General features: G+C 41.2%; 1 protein-coding gene across 8 annotated transcripts in view; it reads right to left on the reverse strand.

Annotated features, from left to right (window-relative positions):
• Window positions 1–14941, reverse strand: part of MARCHF1 (membrane associated ring-CH-type finger 1) — a 493572-nt gene that overhangs the window by 443464 nt on the left and 35167 nt on the right. For 3 of the 8 annotated variants that reach the window (XM_075127788.1, XM_048847581.1, XM_075127786.1), the window contains exons 2-3: window positions 1748–1886; window positions 952–1039 (exon numbers count right to left, since the gene is read on the reverse strand). The exons of 4 other annotated variants lie outside the window; for them this stretch is intronic. The gene's annotated coding sequence lies outside the window, so the exon portion shown is untranslated. The remainder of the gene's footprint in view (window positions 1–951; window positions 1040–1747; window positions 1887–14941) is intronic. One more of the 8 variants, XM_075127789.1, reaches the window with a different exon arrangement.

Genomic DNA, 14941 nt, shown 5'->3' on the forward strand with positions numbered 1-14941 from the left:
TCACAGCCAAATTGCAGTACTTGCGATAAGGGACTGTAGGTTTTTGCCCAAGGGTCTGGAAAGCTATAGGTACAGTAGGAATAGCTATATTGCTGCACAAAAGACACGGAGAAAACAAACAGGGAACAATTTCTTAGCAAAGAAATCAGAATATTAGTATGCATCTCCACAGATAAAAACACTTGTTAAAAAAAACAAAAACACCCCTCATACACCACCACCTCCATGTGTCTAAACATGTTTAGACTCCATTTCAGAAGCTAACATCTCAAAAATAACCACTCAAGGAATTAATTCTGAGGAATGAGAACAGAAGAAAGTAGAAATCTGTCCAATAATATTAGTAACAGCCATATAAAAAACAACAGGGAAAGGACTTAAGCAATCTGGGAAAACAGACTCAGGTTGTGTTAATTATGCAGACTGCAGAGAAGAGAGGGTGGGGAAATAAAGATGGAGTTTGTACCATGTCATTGTGCAGACTGCCAAGAAGAAAAAGTAGTGGGGGGCAAGGAAGTGTGATAGCGAAAACTATTGAAAGCCTAGAATGAAAAATAAGCACAGGAAAGAAGGAAAGGAAAATCAACACAAAACTGTCAAAGTGGACTTGACAAAATATCTATTTTTTTGGATGCTGGTATACAAAAAGACACATGCAGGGAAACTGCTCATTAAAATGCATGTGACAGGTTTCTAGAAATCAATACGTTAAGAAAAGACAGCTAGAGATTTTAGAAAAGTTGCCAGTATTTTGAGTCTAAGTCCAGGAGACAGATGAACACAAAAAAATGATACTATATCCTTATCTGTTAACTGGGTTTCTGCTAATTGAATTACTAATCCAGACACCCGGATTCAGCACTCTCTCAGCAGGTAGATGGACCAGTGAGAAGATATTTATTGTGCAGTTTCAAATGCAGCTGCAAAAAGAAAAAGTTTCCTGACCCTCACCATCATTCCATAAAGTGATACAAATATAGCTTGCTTGCATCTAGTCTGGTCCCCCATATTGGCATCACTTCAACTGGAGTGGGACCAACTATTAAAAAAAAAAAAAAAAAACCAGTTAACCTACAAGAAACTACTACTACCACCATTGTTTTCCAGCCCAGTCCCCAGATGACATTTTAAGTGAATGCTCCACAGTATCCCATCAGCTTTCAAACCAGCAGATGTCACTGGAGAGAGGCTAAGATTTGGCATCTGCTGTTCCTCTCACCATGAGAATGCCACAGCCACTGGCTTGGGTGCCCCATCTTTAGGGCTGAACACTGTTTAGGAGCAGAAGCCATTTATAATGAAATAAAACAGTTCTGAGGAAAAACAAGATTGGATAGCATTCTATTATCTGAGAACACAAACAGCGTATGGTATTACCATGTCCAAAATTGAAATCTTCCTATTGGTCTTTCAGCAAATTGATATTACAATTAGCCCAAAAAAATTAACAATTTTCAGATTCTTATTAGAGTGCCTCAGTAATGGTAACCAATGTTTTAAGAACATCCCCAGCAGATTCCTTACCAGGATTTTGAAACAACGAATGGAAAGTCCCCAGGAAATCCTTCCAAGGCTTTAAAACTTAGCCTACTCTATAGTGGGACAGGACCGAGTTTAATGGATACTCTATAGACATTGATACAGTTCACATGTGATTTTTTTTTAAATATATATAGCTTATAGTGTAGTTACATACCTACTGAGTTTCAGTGTAGGATTTTCAAAAATACTTAAGTGACTTACATACCTAAGTCAAATGGAGAATCAATACGACTTATTTAGGAAGAGAAATCCCAGGATACTTTCAAAGGGATGCATGCTTTTAAGTAATTGGGTGCTTTGGAAAATCCCACCCTCGGTGCCTTGATTTAAGTAGCTCTGAGTACCTGAAGGCAAAGCAGAGACATGGAAATATTATATATTTAGTAGTTCAAAGAGAATTCCACATTAGGAAGCACTACTGAGAACACAATAATGATAGGATATATATCAGAAGATAGAGTATTAGAGTCTCTGTAAAAAAATGTCTCAAGCTATAGTCAATTATTCTCATTTTAAATTCCATTTTTAAAGTAGAGATCTGGTAAGAGGAGAGACTTATCAAACCCACATTACTACAACTTACAGAGATTGACAGGTAATGATGAAAAAAATATTTATAGCTCAGGGAAAATGTTAAGTTGGTATAGAGTTCAAATCTGCCACAAGGCCAAATATTGGTTCATTATAGTAAGTGTGATTGCATAAATGATACATATTCATTTCACTTAATACTGAAGAGTACCTACTGCATCAACATTTTAATTAGTATATGCAAAAACCAGGAAGTTGTGGTGCATAAAATGCATAAAAATGCAACCGTTTAATGCAAGGACTAGAAGGGCCTTGTCAAAGATTGTTTGGCCTAATTTATTTTGACGGGGGTTAGATCAGAGGACTCATACCAGATGACAGCAGACATAATTTACAAAAATGGGTTTACAAGCAATTGTCACTACAACAAGAAATTTAAATTGTATATATTATATAAATAAATGTACGCATGGGTTTGGGGGCCCACCAAAAAAAAAAAAAAAAAGAGACCATGGCACATGGTAGGATAGAAAATATAACGTGCAATATAACATAGTAGGCAAAAATCAAGTGCCATGCCCATTACTCATCTTGTCAGCATACTTGTCCAAATGTATTAAATCAATAAAGAGCAAATCTGACTCCCCCCTTAGTACTACAGCAATCCCAGTAAGCACGAGGTGCAGCTTGGTTTCACAGTCCAGGTACCCCACTACACAATCAATCTCAACTCTTTCGACACACCTGCATGGCCATGAGCAAGTGAACTTTGGAGCAGAGGTTTTCAAATGGGGTGGGAGGAGGGAGAGCTCCCTAGGGGAGTGTGAGAAGCTTTAGAGGAAAAAAAAAAACAAAAAAACCACATTGTGCACATTTTACCCACAGTAATGAATAACTAGCAAAGCGAATTCCTCCAGACAGACATACCAGCTCCTCAGATGGTGCTGTGCATTTTGACGGATTTACAAAGTTGCCATCTGTACCTTAATCAGTTTGCTACAACACTAGGTGCACATTTAATTGTAAGCATCAACCACAATTGCAGTTTTGTTTTTGCTCGTTAAAATGGATCGTTGGCTCTGTTTAATCAATGCCTTACTGTTTTTAATATTTAGTGAGAGTTGTGTGTTGATTTTTGGTTTTAATTGGTATATATACTTGTGTGGTGGGGAGGGCGGTGTAAACAGACACAAAAAAGGAGGCACGATCAAATAAGTTTGAGATCCATTGCTTTAGGGCATGACAAGGTTAATTCAGTCCTCCAGCCAACCAGGGCTGCAGGCATCAAAGTTACTGCAGCCTCAAAACTCCAAGAGCAACCTTGGAGCAACTCTGCGACTACTTCCCACTTCTTCCTACTCCCATAACCCTAACAGAGATCACTAACCTACGGCCCACTAGGTGGGCTGTGCACGAATTCTCAGTATTTACAATGCTGCAATCAGGAGGCATAGAGTATTGCACCTTTAATATAACCAGTGCCTTTTTAGAAAGATTATACCTAATTCACTTGTGCATGTGAATTTCAGTATTTTTATGTAGTGCTTGTAAAAGGCAGCAAGTCACTGATTATTTACATGGTTACTGTCTGAAATAGAAGCAATAAGTGACTAGATGCTTAATTGAACAGTTTCAAAAAAGTGACTAGTGATTTTTGATGCTCAACCAGAAACACTTTAAAAGGCGCTTGATTTCCCTGCCAACCTCCTGCCCCTTCTCTCCCCTCCTCCTCCCCCCCAGCCCGTTAAAAGTGGCCAAATATTGAGAAATTAATGCTGTCATGAAAAGCTAGAATTTAGGATCTCTCCTGGGATTCTCTACACTCTGACCAGGCAATTTTGAACCTCCATTCTTCCTTTGGAAACATTTAGTAGCTATATTATTTTGAGTAGCACATTCAGGTTTTGTCAGCTTGTCTCTGTTGGCACTTTTCATCCAGGCACCTCAGAAATCATTAAATAATACTTACGGTTGACACAGAAATAGGAGTATCTTTCTTGCAAATGCCTATTTTGAAAATGGATAAAACTAAAACCAGAGAGAGATTATAGCAGAGACTTATCTAAAGACCCCACAAAAGTTAGTTGCAGACCAAGGACTCAGGAGTCCCAGTGTCTGTTATAAGAGAAGTAGGCTGGCTGCAATAAATTCCTCTTAAGTCCCCTTCTATCAATATTCACTAGAATATCAGAGTGAGAAACAGAAAAACAACTGAAAGCCTGAAGTAGATGGAAGTAAAACCTGAGCATACGGATTAGTGGACACCACATATTTTTAAGTCTGTGTGAGAGCATGTGGGAATTCTGTCATGTCCAAAAATTACAATCTAACTCAAACCTTTTCCATTCTTGGGGGGAGGGAAGAGGGGGAAATCAAGCACAAGTTGATGATTGTGGGTGTTCGCAGAAGGTGAGCCAAGAAATGGCCATGGTATGACAGCAGCCAAACAAGTCAATTATCTGCAGCACTACATTTGAACTAAAAAAAAAAAAAAAAAAGCACCAAATAATTGGGTCAAAAGAAAAACGACAAGGTAAAACCTACCAACCAACCTTATGTTGAGGTGACAGTTTTTTTATTCAAACAAAGACCAGAAAGTTTTGATGTTTGAGCTAAGAAGCAGAGTGAACTGCCACAAGTACACAGAACTGCACAGCCAAGTCAGTAGTGGAATACGAGAAAAACAGGGATAAGTAGTGAAAAGGTAAATGTGTTGTGACCCAAGGACCCCTAAATGCCAACAGGGAAGATAGCGAAAAGGGGTTACAGTAGTCTATCTTCGGAGTCTGATATGTACATTTTAGTTCACCAGCTAATAACATCGGAGGTTTCAAAAGCCAGTCAAATATAAAGTATTAGATAAGGTCTTTATTTTAAAAGCATCCCTTGTTCCCTTTAGCTGAAGAATTTCAGAAGGAAAAGTCCCCCTACTTGACAGTCTCTTACATCGGTGGTGCCAAAACTTTTTCTGACATGCTGCCCCCCACTTAACAGTAATGAAATCGGTCTGCACTGCCCATGCTCCATTACAGCACAGTTGACTCCCTCCCCATGGAAGCTGGCCTGAGACCCACCATGTGTCCCCCCAAATGTTCCTCCATGTCCCCCTTTGGGGGCACACTTCTCAGTTTGAGATCACGGTCTTCGATGGTGGCACCCCTGACAGAGAAGCTTGCTCCAGTAGCCTCCATCTGTTCTTCCATACTTCCCTCAGAAGTTTTGTGGGGTTTTTTTTGTTTTGTTTTTTTAAAAGGACCTAAAAAAGGAGTGATGGAGGGAATAACCCATCTGCTTATTTTGTTCACCAGCTAGGCTTATTTTTAAACACACCAGTTTTGGTTTCCTAATTTTTGCATCTATTTTCTTGTCCATCAAGCATGAGTTTAACAGAATCCTCATGTTATATATTGTATTTAGACTAATTCAGTTTTTCTGTCTTTTTCATACCTCTTCCAATCAACATTATATGTTAGTGACATTTTATGAACTTGCACATAATTTAAAGTTGAGTTCAGAGAGTAAAAGTATCACAACATCCAAATAAATGGTATCTAGGTTCACTTTTGCTAATATACTCAACAAAAAACACATGAAGCAGAATTATAAACTATTCGGTTTTCTAACACAAGAGATAGGTTGAACCACCATATAAAATAGTTCAGTTAACCTAAAGTTAATTAAGACCAATTAAGACATGTAAAAAAAAAATTAACACCAAAGCAAAGCCTTGTTAAAATAAAAGGCGTCATCTTAATTTATGCAGCTTCTTCATGAAAAGAAACATCAGGAAAAAAAGAAAAGCTACTGAAGTAAGAGATGCTATATTGCTATCAGTGCAGTTTCTCTTTCTAAAAGACTAATCTTTGAAATAATTCAACCTAAACCAACTTATAATACAGCTCTAGCACAATGCATAGGTGACAGGAGTTTAAATAACAACATTATAAAGCCATGTAGTTAAACTCATTCAGAATTATGTTGGGATAAAATTAGAAAGGCCAAGGCACAAAATGAGATTAAATTAGCTAGAGACATAAAAGTGTAACAAGAAAACATTCTACAGTTTCTTTAGAAGCAAAAGGACAACCAAGGACAGAGTAGGCCCATTACTCGGGGGGGGGGGGAGGGGGAGGGGACCGATAACAGAAAATGTGAAAATGGCAGAAGTGCTAAATGACTGTTTCAGTTTTCACCAAAAAGCTTATTAGCGATCAGATATCTAACATGCCAGTGAAAATGGAAGTAGGATCAGAAGCTAAAACAGGGAAAGAACAAGTTAAAATTACTTAAACAAGTTACATGTCTTCTAGTCACCACGGCCTGATGAAATGGATCCTAGAATACTCAAGGAGCTGACTGAGGAGATATTTGAGCCATTAGAATACAGGAGAGATTCCAGAGGACTGGAAAAGGGCAAATATAGTGCCAAACTATAAAAAGGGAAATAAAGACAACCCAGTGAACTACAGACCAGTCAACGTAACTTCAGTATCCAGAAAGATAATGGAGCAAATAATTAAGCAATCGATTTGCAAACACCTAGAAGATAATAAGGTGATAAGTAACAGTCAGCATGGATTTGTCAAATAGCATCAAACCAACCTAACAGCATTCTTTGACAGAGTAACAAGCCTTGTGGATGGGCGAGGAGAGGGGAGATAAGCGGTAGATGTGGTTTATCTTGACTTTAGTAAGGCTTTTGATACTGTCTGTCATGACCTTCTCATACATAAAACTAAGGAAATACAACCTAGATGGAGCTACTATAAAGGTGGGTGCATAAGTGGTTGGAAAACTATTCCCAAAGTGTAGTTATCAGTGGTTCACACGGTGATGCTCTGTACCTCAGGGGAACACCCTACGCCCCCATGTTCATCCGTATAAAATGACTGCATGGTATCCAATCCAAAGTTTGCCATGTCAGGTGTCTTTGGAAGGTTCATAGATTCATAGATACTAGGGCCAGAAGGGACCATTATGATCATCTAGTCTGACCTCCTGCACATTGCAGGCTACAGAATCTCACCCACCCACTGCTGTAATAGACCCCTAATCTATGCCTGAGTTACTGAAGTCCTCAAATCATGGTTTAAAGACTTCAAGGTGCAGAGACTCCTCCAGCAAGTGACCTGTGCCCCATGCTACAGAGGAAGGTGAAAAAACCCCAGGGCCTCTTCCAATCTGCCCTGGAGGAAAATTCCTTCCCGACCCTAGATATGGCGATCAGCTGAACTCTGAGCATACGGGCAAGATTCACCAGTCAGATACCCAGGAAAGAATTCTCTGTAGTAACTCAGATCCCACCCCATCTAACATCCCATCAGAAGCCATTGGGCCTATGTACCAGGAATATTTAAAGATCAATTAATTGCCAAAATCATGTTATCCCATCATACCATCTCTTCCATAAACTTATTGAGTTTAATCTTGAAGCCAGATAGGTTCATGATGCACTGAGCATTGTTGTTATAGTAACATTATTTTGCTGTCTACAGGTTTAGCAGCAGCCAAGCAGGGATTCTGTGAAAGGTAATTTCATGTATATAGTTATGAGGCTAAAAATTGTGTCCTCGTGGCTTAAAACAAGTCCAGGCAAAACTCTCCAAGAGCAGAGGGACAGTTCACACCTCATCAGGGCATGTATGGAACAAACCCCAGCCCAGCCTCACAGAAACAAAGGACACTGGCCTAGGGAACAACAAAGGATCTGTTAGACTTTCGAGTGAATCACCCACCTTCCTTTGGTTAGTTTGGGACTGCGATGTGATAATGAAGGCGGGGGCAAAGCCAAGAGAGAAGCCAGCCTGTGGTGAGAAGCATCTAAGTTTGTAAGGGCAATGAAAGTGTTAAGATCAGCTTTGAATGCGTTTTGCTTTTATTTCATTTGACCAAATCTGACTTGTGCTTTGACTTATAATCACTTAAAAATCTATCTTTGAAGTTAATAAATTTGTTTGTCTGTTCTACCTGAAGCAGTATGTTTGGTTTGAAGCATGTCAGAAACTCCCCTTGGGATAAGAAGCCTGGTACATACCAATTTCTTTGTTAAATTGACAAACTCATATAAGCTTGCAGCATCCAGTGAGCATAACTGGACACTGGAAGCTGGAGGTTCCTAGGGTTGTGTCTGGGACTGGAGATATTGGCTAGTGTCATTCGGCTGCACAATCCAAGGAGCAGCTTACATGTCAGAAGCTGTGCGCGAACAGCCCAGGAGTGCGGGTTCTCACAGCAAAGCAGGGTAAGGCTGGCTCCCAAAGTCAAGGATTGGAGTGATCTAGCAGATCACTGGTCCAGATAACACCAGGGGAATGTCACACACACTCAAGCTGGAAGTGGGATCCTTCAGAGATCAATTCTGGGTCTGATTCTGTTCAATAGCTTCATCAATGATTTAGATAATAGCAGAGAGAGTATACTTAAAGTTTGCGGACAATATCAAGCTGGGAGTGCTTGCGAGTGCTTTTGGAGGATAGGATTAACATTCAGAATGACCCAGACAAACTGGAGAAATGGTCTAAAGTAAATAGGATGAAATTCAATAAGGACAAATGAAAAGTACTCCAATTAGGAAGGAACAAATCAGTTGCACACTGACAAAATGGGAAATGACTGCATAGGAAAGAGTACTGCAGAGAAGGATCTGGGGGTCATTGTGAAGCTCAAACTAAATATGAATCAACAGTGTATCACTGTTGCAAAAAAAAAAAAAAAGCAACCATCATTCTGGGATGTATTAACAGGAGTGTTGTAAACAAGACATGAGAAGCAATTCTTCCACTCTATTCTGCGCTGATTAAGTCTCAACGGGAGTATTGTGTCTAGTTCTGGGCACCACATTTCAGGGAAGATTTGGACAAATAGGAGAAAGTCCAGAGTAGAGCAACGAAAATGACCTATGAGGGAAGATTGGAAAAAATTAGGTTTGTTTAGTCTGGAAAAGAGAAGACTGAGAGGGGACATAACAGTTTTCAAGAACATAAAAGGTTGTTACAAGGAGGAGGGAGAAAAATTGTTCTTCTTAATCGCTGAGGACAGGACCAGAAGCAATGGGCTTAAAATTGCAGCAAGGGAAGTTTAGGCTGGACATGAGGAAAAGATTCCTAACTGTCAGGATGATTAAGCACTGGAATAAACTGCCTAGGGAGGTTGTGGAATCTCCATCATTGGATATTTTTAAGAGCAGGTTAGACAAACACCTGTCAGGGATGGTCTAGACAATACCTGCATATTAATAACCTCACACATGATTCTCAACAAGTGATAATGTTCTGTTATCTGTCAATAAGTGACCACCACTACCTGCTAATAACTGAGGTTCAGATCCACAGAAATATGTAGGTTCTTAAAACCTAGATGTAGGTACCTAAATCTCAATTTTAGACTCCATTACCTTTCACAGAATCCCTGCTTGACTGCTGCTAAACCTGTAGGCAGCAAAATTCACTCAATAGCTAAATTTTCAGGGTAAAACTTCTCTGGGCACTTCAGTTTCTGCTTCTGAGCATATGCACTGCTGCTTTGCTCTAGGCATCTAGATGTTTATCTCCCACCTAAGACCCTGCACAATCCACAACCTGGGGGAAGATAAATAGAGGAGAGCCTATCTTACCTGCAGGGCCACATCCAGTAGGGTGCTCAGATGAGGCCCCCTTTGAAATCGGGAGGGTGGTAGTGCCCACCTTATAACTTTTAACCAGTGGTTAGAGCGCTCACCCTGGATGTGGGAAGCCCAAGTTCAATTCCCCCCTCTGCCTGATGGGAAGAAAGTATTTGAACAGGCATCTCAGAAAAGTGCTCTCTACTACTGAGCTATGTTGAAGCTGTCCCACTTTGGATAAATGAAATCACTAGAGCAGGGGGACTGGACCCTGGGTCTCCCACCTTTCAGGCAAGTACCCAAACCCACAGGGTTAGAAAGTCATTCTCACTCACCCCCTCTGGCCCAATAACTGCATAGGTCTTTCCTCCACAGTTCTTCTATTGTGTATAAAGACTGATGGAGCCCCCCATCCAAATATCCTGTAGACTGGTGGTTAGGGCACTCAGTTTCAAATCCCTTCTCCTCTTTAAGCAGAGAGGGTAAAGAGAACCACAGTCTCCTACATGAGTGCTCTAACCAGTGGGCTAAAAGTTGAAGGTGGGCAACAGAAGCACAAGCACCACCATCATCCCCCTCCCATCCCTCCCCACTTGTACGGAGTTAAGCTAGCACCTGACTCATTCTCCCAGGAAACACCACACGTGCCTAAGCCACCTCACTCCAGGAGAGGGGCTCCCAGATATTTATAACAAGCAGAGACAGGTGCCTCTCTCATCAACATCTCCCATTGGCTAAATTTGAGCAGCTCCCTGCCTAGCATGCTGACTTTGTGGATTACATTCTCGGGTGCCTCTCTCTCTCCAGGCATTGTGCTGTAGAAGTACCCTAGAAACTTACTCGGTCTGTGAATCCCAATGATTTTCTAGGCACCTAAAAGTTAAGAATTGCAAAGCTGAGCATTGCATTACTAACCGAATTCACACCCTACACATGATTGTAATCATCTTTGTACAAAATATGCCTTGTAGGTAGCATTTGAAAACTCAAAAACAAACTGGCCAGTAATATCATGGTGAAATATATGTAGCAACATTATGTGTAAAGTAATAAACAAGCTGAAATTAGGTCTGAAATTGATTTAACCAGACAACTTTAGGTAAACCAGCAAGCTGATACCTCTAACTAGGTATCAAAGTTGACAGGCAATCACCTGTCAAGTGACAATTCTTTGGCAAAAAAGGCAGAGGCGGAGAGCAGGAACAAAATGTATCTACATTTTAGCAAACATCATGGATCCTCTTTCACCATGGGACTCATCTCCACCCTCACAGCAGGAATTAGCTTTATCTAGGGGTAACCCTCAGGAAAAAATGCATTTTGAAGGGGGACTGGTCTATAAAGTGAGGGACAAAAACACCCAAAGGATCCCTCCCTATCCACCTTGATTTCAGATCAGACAACAAAAGGAACAGCCTTTGGGAGCAAATCCTGGTCTGAGAATTCAGTCAGCAATGTTACTGGGAACATATGGTAAGGGATTTCACCTTGAATCATGTCTAGTTTTTTAAGTTCTAGTACTAGGCAGTGTTTTATCTTTATTTCTCTTGTAACCATTTCTGACTTTAATGCCTTATACTTGTACTCAAAACCTCTCTTTATGGTTAAATAAACTTGTTTCATTCCTTGTTCAAAACTAATCCAGTATTGTGAATAGTTTAGTTAACAATATTTAAACACACCTTGGTGAAAACAACCTGGTGTATGTTTGACTGCTAGACCACACTGGCCAGGTAGTGGAGTACATTTGGTAGCGAGAGAGATGCTGTGTGACACTTGCCATCCATTCCTCTTTCTACATCAGTTCCATTTAGAGAGAGGTGGGAAACACATTTCCTATCCCGCAAAAACATTTGGAGACTAAAAAAAAACAAAAAAACACCTGATCAGCTCTAGCCCACTTATCTTCCCTCAGCCCATTGCAAGCCACCTGCACAATTGTTAAGAGCATCTCCCAGTTCCTACTGCAGTGACATGCTTGGTTTAACCATCCCGCTGCTTTCTCAAAAAATACTCCAATAATCTTTGTCAGGCAAACGGTCTCCTGAAGGCAATGGGGTCACACAGACGTAGCAAGGGGCACAATTTGGAATGTTGAGCCTCCACTAGCTGGTGAGGTTGCATTTCGAAGGAAAGATACCAGCTTGACTCTCAGATCCCAGGTTCAGCGACAGAAGTCATCTTTAAACATATAAGCTGAGCAAATTTCATACAGATGTCATTTTAAAAAAGGGTTATTTATCAGATCACTTTAGTTTACAAACTACATATCAAAAAGAAAAAAAAAGTGTCCATAACTGAAGCCATTGTCAATCCTTTTCAGCAGTCCAAGTAGGGTGGTATGGTATGCCGTACCAGCAAGATATTTATAGATGATATGGCGTACCGGAAAGAGCAGAGCAGAAGATGGGGCCACTGGGCGGCCCCAGGCCCGCAGTTCCTCCGGCACCGCTGTACCTCCTCCAGCCCTTCCACACAGCACAGCAGCCAGCCCCACTGGAGTTGTACAGTGGCGCCGGAGGAGCTGTGGGCCTGGAGACATCTGGTGGCCCCATGTTCTGCTCCTTTTCCTGCTGCTGTTCCCGGGACAGCCCTGAACCACAGGGATCTCCCAGGAACTGCAGCGGGGGAAGCAGCAGAATCCCAGCCCCACCCCCTGCCCTTCCATGGAGCTGTGCCTCCTCCGGCTCCCAGCAGCAGATGCGCCAGAGGACAGGGCTGCGGGTGGTACAGCAACTGCACTGGAGGAGCTGCTGACATGGCTCGGCTGTAAGCTAAATTGAAAGGGGAACCTTTGCCCTTACTCTTAAAATCACTTAGAGCGGGTCCTTCCATGAAAGGCACGACCAGATTAGTGCAGGAACACTGTGTGAATAAAGCTCACTCAAAGAGAAAAGTTTGGTCGCTAAAGGAAAGTCCCAACCAGAAGAATGTAAAGATTTGAACAGGGTACACAGTTCAGTCAGAAGGATGGTGCTAGACCATGTAGAACAATATTCGGTACTTGACAGATGAAATTTAAAGATTAATGTGCTGACATGAAAAGACCTAAAGTGACCCAAACACAGGAGTAATATGATCAGAAAATTCAACTTATGTGGAAAGCTTTGCTGATGTATCATAGAAACAGAGAATGTCTGTATAACAGCAGAAAGAAGTGCACTAATCAAATCTACATACAATAAAATCTTGAAGACTGTCAGCACAGAATGTGTATGAGTTATCCTCACTGTATTTTTTTCAAATGGAGACAACGGAGTTTAAGAGGGTAGTCATATGTTCAGATAACAAGTCTGTAATTCCAAATGACCCAAGGCTGTTAACAAAATCAGCAGCTAGATCTATCTTAAAGCACAAGCTAAGGAAGCTCAGCTTTATTGTCTGGCTACGTCGAAAGAATGATAGGAGGCATTAGATATGAGGTTAATCAGGTTGCAACTTTATTATTAGATGTCTGGGACTAACCTGGCAGATACATTTTGCACCTGCACTGCACATTTTATGTCCCTCCAGCAGATCCACTGCTGGGACCCTCCAATTCCAGCCAATTTTTTGTGGGAGGGGGCTTCCACAACTCCCCCACTATTTATCAGGTCCCTCCAGCAATTCCCTTGCAGGGACTTTACTGACCACCCCCACTTATAGGAGGGGTTAAGGTGGACTATAATGATGGAGAGGTTGGCTCTCTGCTGCACCAATCAGAGGAGTCCCCAGCTGCCCCAGGCTTGCTCAATTACCAAACACCTCTCCTTAATTCTTTTCCAAGCCATTTTTCAGTTCTTTTGTGCCTTAATTTATGGAGTACCTGCACTGAACATCTGCTATACTCTTAAATAAAGAGTTGACACATATGGCCTACCACCTGTCATGCTATCATGAACAGAGCCCACCTGAACCTGCTGCGAGGAAGGTGACACCCCCCCCCCCCCGCACCTGGTCAACATGGTGGTAAGGGAAAAATTCCTTCCCAGCCCCCCTTAGCACAGCGGCTAGCGTAATGCCCACAGCAGATATAGTTAAACACCTGGCATATTTGTGACCTACACAGGGAGGGAGGGTGGATGCTGACAGGCCTGTTCTGAGTGAATGAAGGGAGTGGCCAGGCCCAGGCTGACCTTTTTAAACCCTCCTTCTTAGGTGATGAGTCATCCACCATGCTGACTGCTCTTCCAGCAGTTTTACATCTCCCCTCCTCCCCCAAGCCAGAAAGTTAAATGCTTAAAGAGCAGGGCAGTGATTCTCCAGTGTCTGCTATCAATCAATTGCAATTCACTTGTGTCTGTATTAAGGTAATGTCTGCCAACCATCTAAGAGCAAAACTCAGTCAAGCAACTTCACAAGAAACGCTTACCATGCCAAGGATACCCTTGTTAATGCACAGAACTATAAATCAGGATATCTGGGTTCTATTCCCAGCTCTGTCACCATCTTTCTGGGTGTCCTTGGAAAAGTAACTTAATTTCTCACTCGGTTTCCCGTTTCCTATGTGTAAAATGGATGATAACCATTCCAGTTCTCTACTTTTCTTCTGAGATTCTTTATTCATTAATGATTGTGAGGTGTTCAAATATTATAGAATTAACTCCAAATCATCAGTCGGAAATTGAGCTAAATATTACTATCATGAGTACCATAAAAAGGCCTCTAAATAAATGAAAGTGTCTCTTTCAGTACAGATAAGCTTATGATCTGCATGACTGAGAGAACAACTTTGACTAAGGACTTGTCAACATAGAGAGTTACTGCAGAATAGCTGTTCCTGATTAACTCTTGTTCCAGAATGAGCGCACCAGTGAATTAAACTAATTCAGAATAAAGCACTCATTCTGCAGTAAGAGCATCCACTCACGGAGTTAGAGTGCTGTATTCTGAATTAGCTTAATTCACTGGCACTCTCGTTCTGGAACAAGAGTATCCGCTCATGGAGTTAATCAATCATGAATAGTTAATCCATGTTAAATCCTTGCCCCCACTTTATTCTGGACTACCTTTCTTGTGTAGACAGGCCCCAATCATGCAATCCAGAAAATGGCCAATTTTTGAATCAGCTCCAGAAGAGAAACTGGATGACACAAGGAGCAGTATTTTCAAAAGCATTCAGCATTGTTTTAACTCTCTTTCTACTGGAGTCAATTCCACTGACCTCAGTGGTAGCTGGGTGAGGTCAATGCTGAATGCTTTTGAAAATCCCATCCCATATGTACTTTTCTCACTATCTCAAATGTATCATAGTCTTATTATAAGAACTGTAGGGAATGTTCTAAGTTT

This window comes from Caretta caretta, chromosome 4 (assembly GCF_965140235.1).
Source record: "Caretta caretta isolate rCarCar2 chromosome 4, rCarCar1.hap1, whole genome shotgun sequence".
NCBI lineage: Eukaryota > Metazoa > Chordata > Testudines > Cheloniidae > Caretta > Caretta caretta.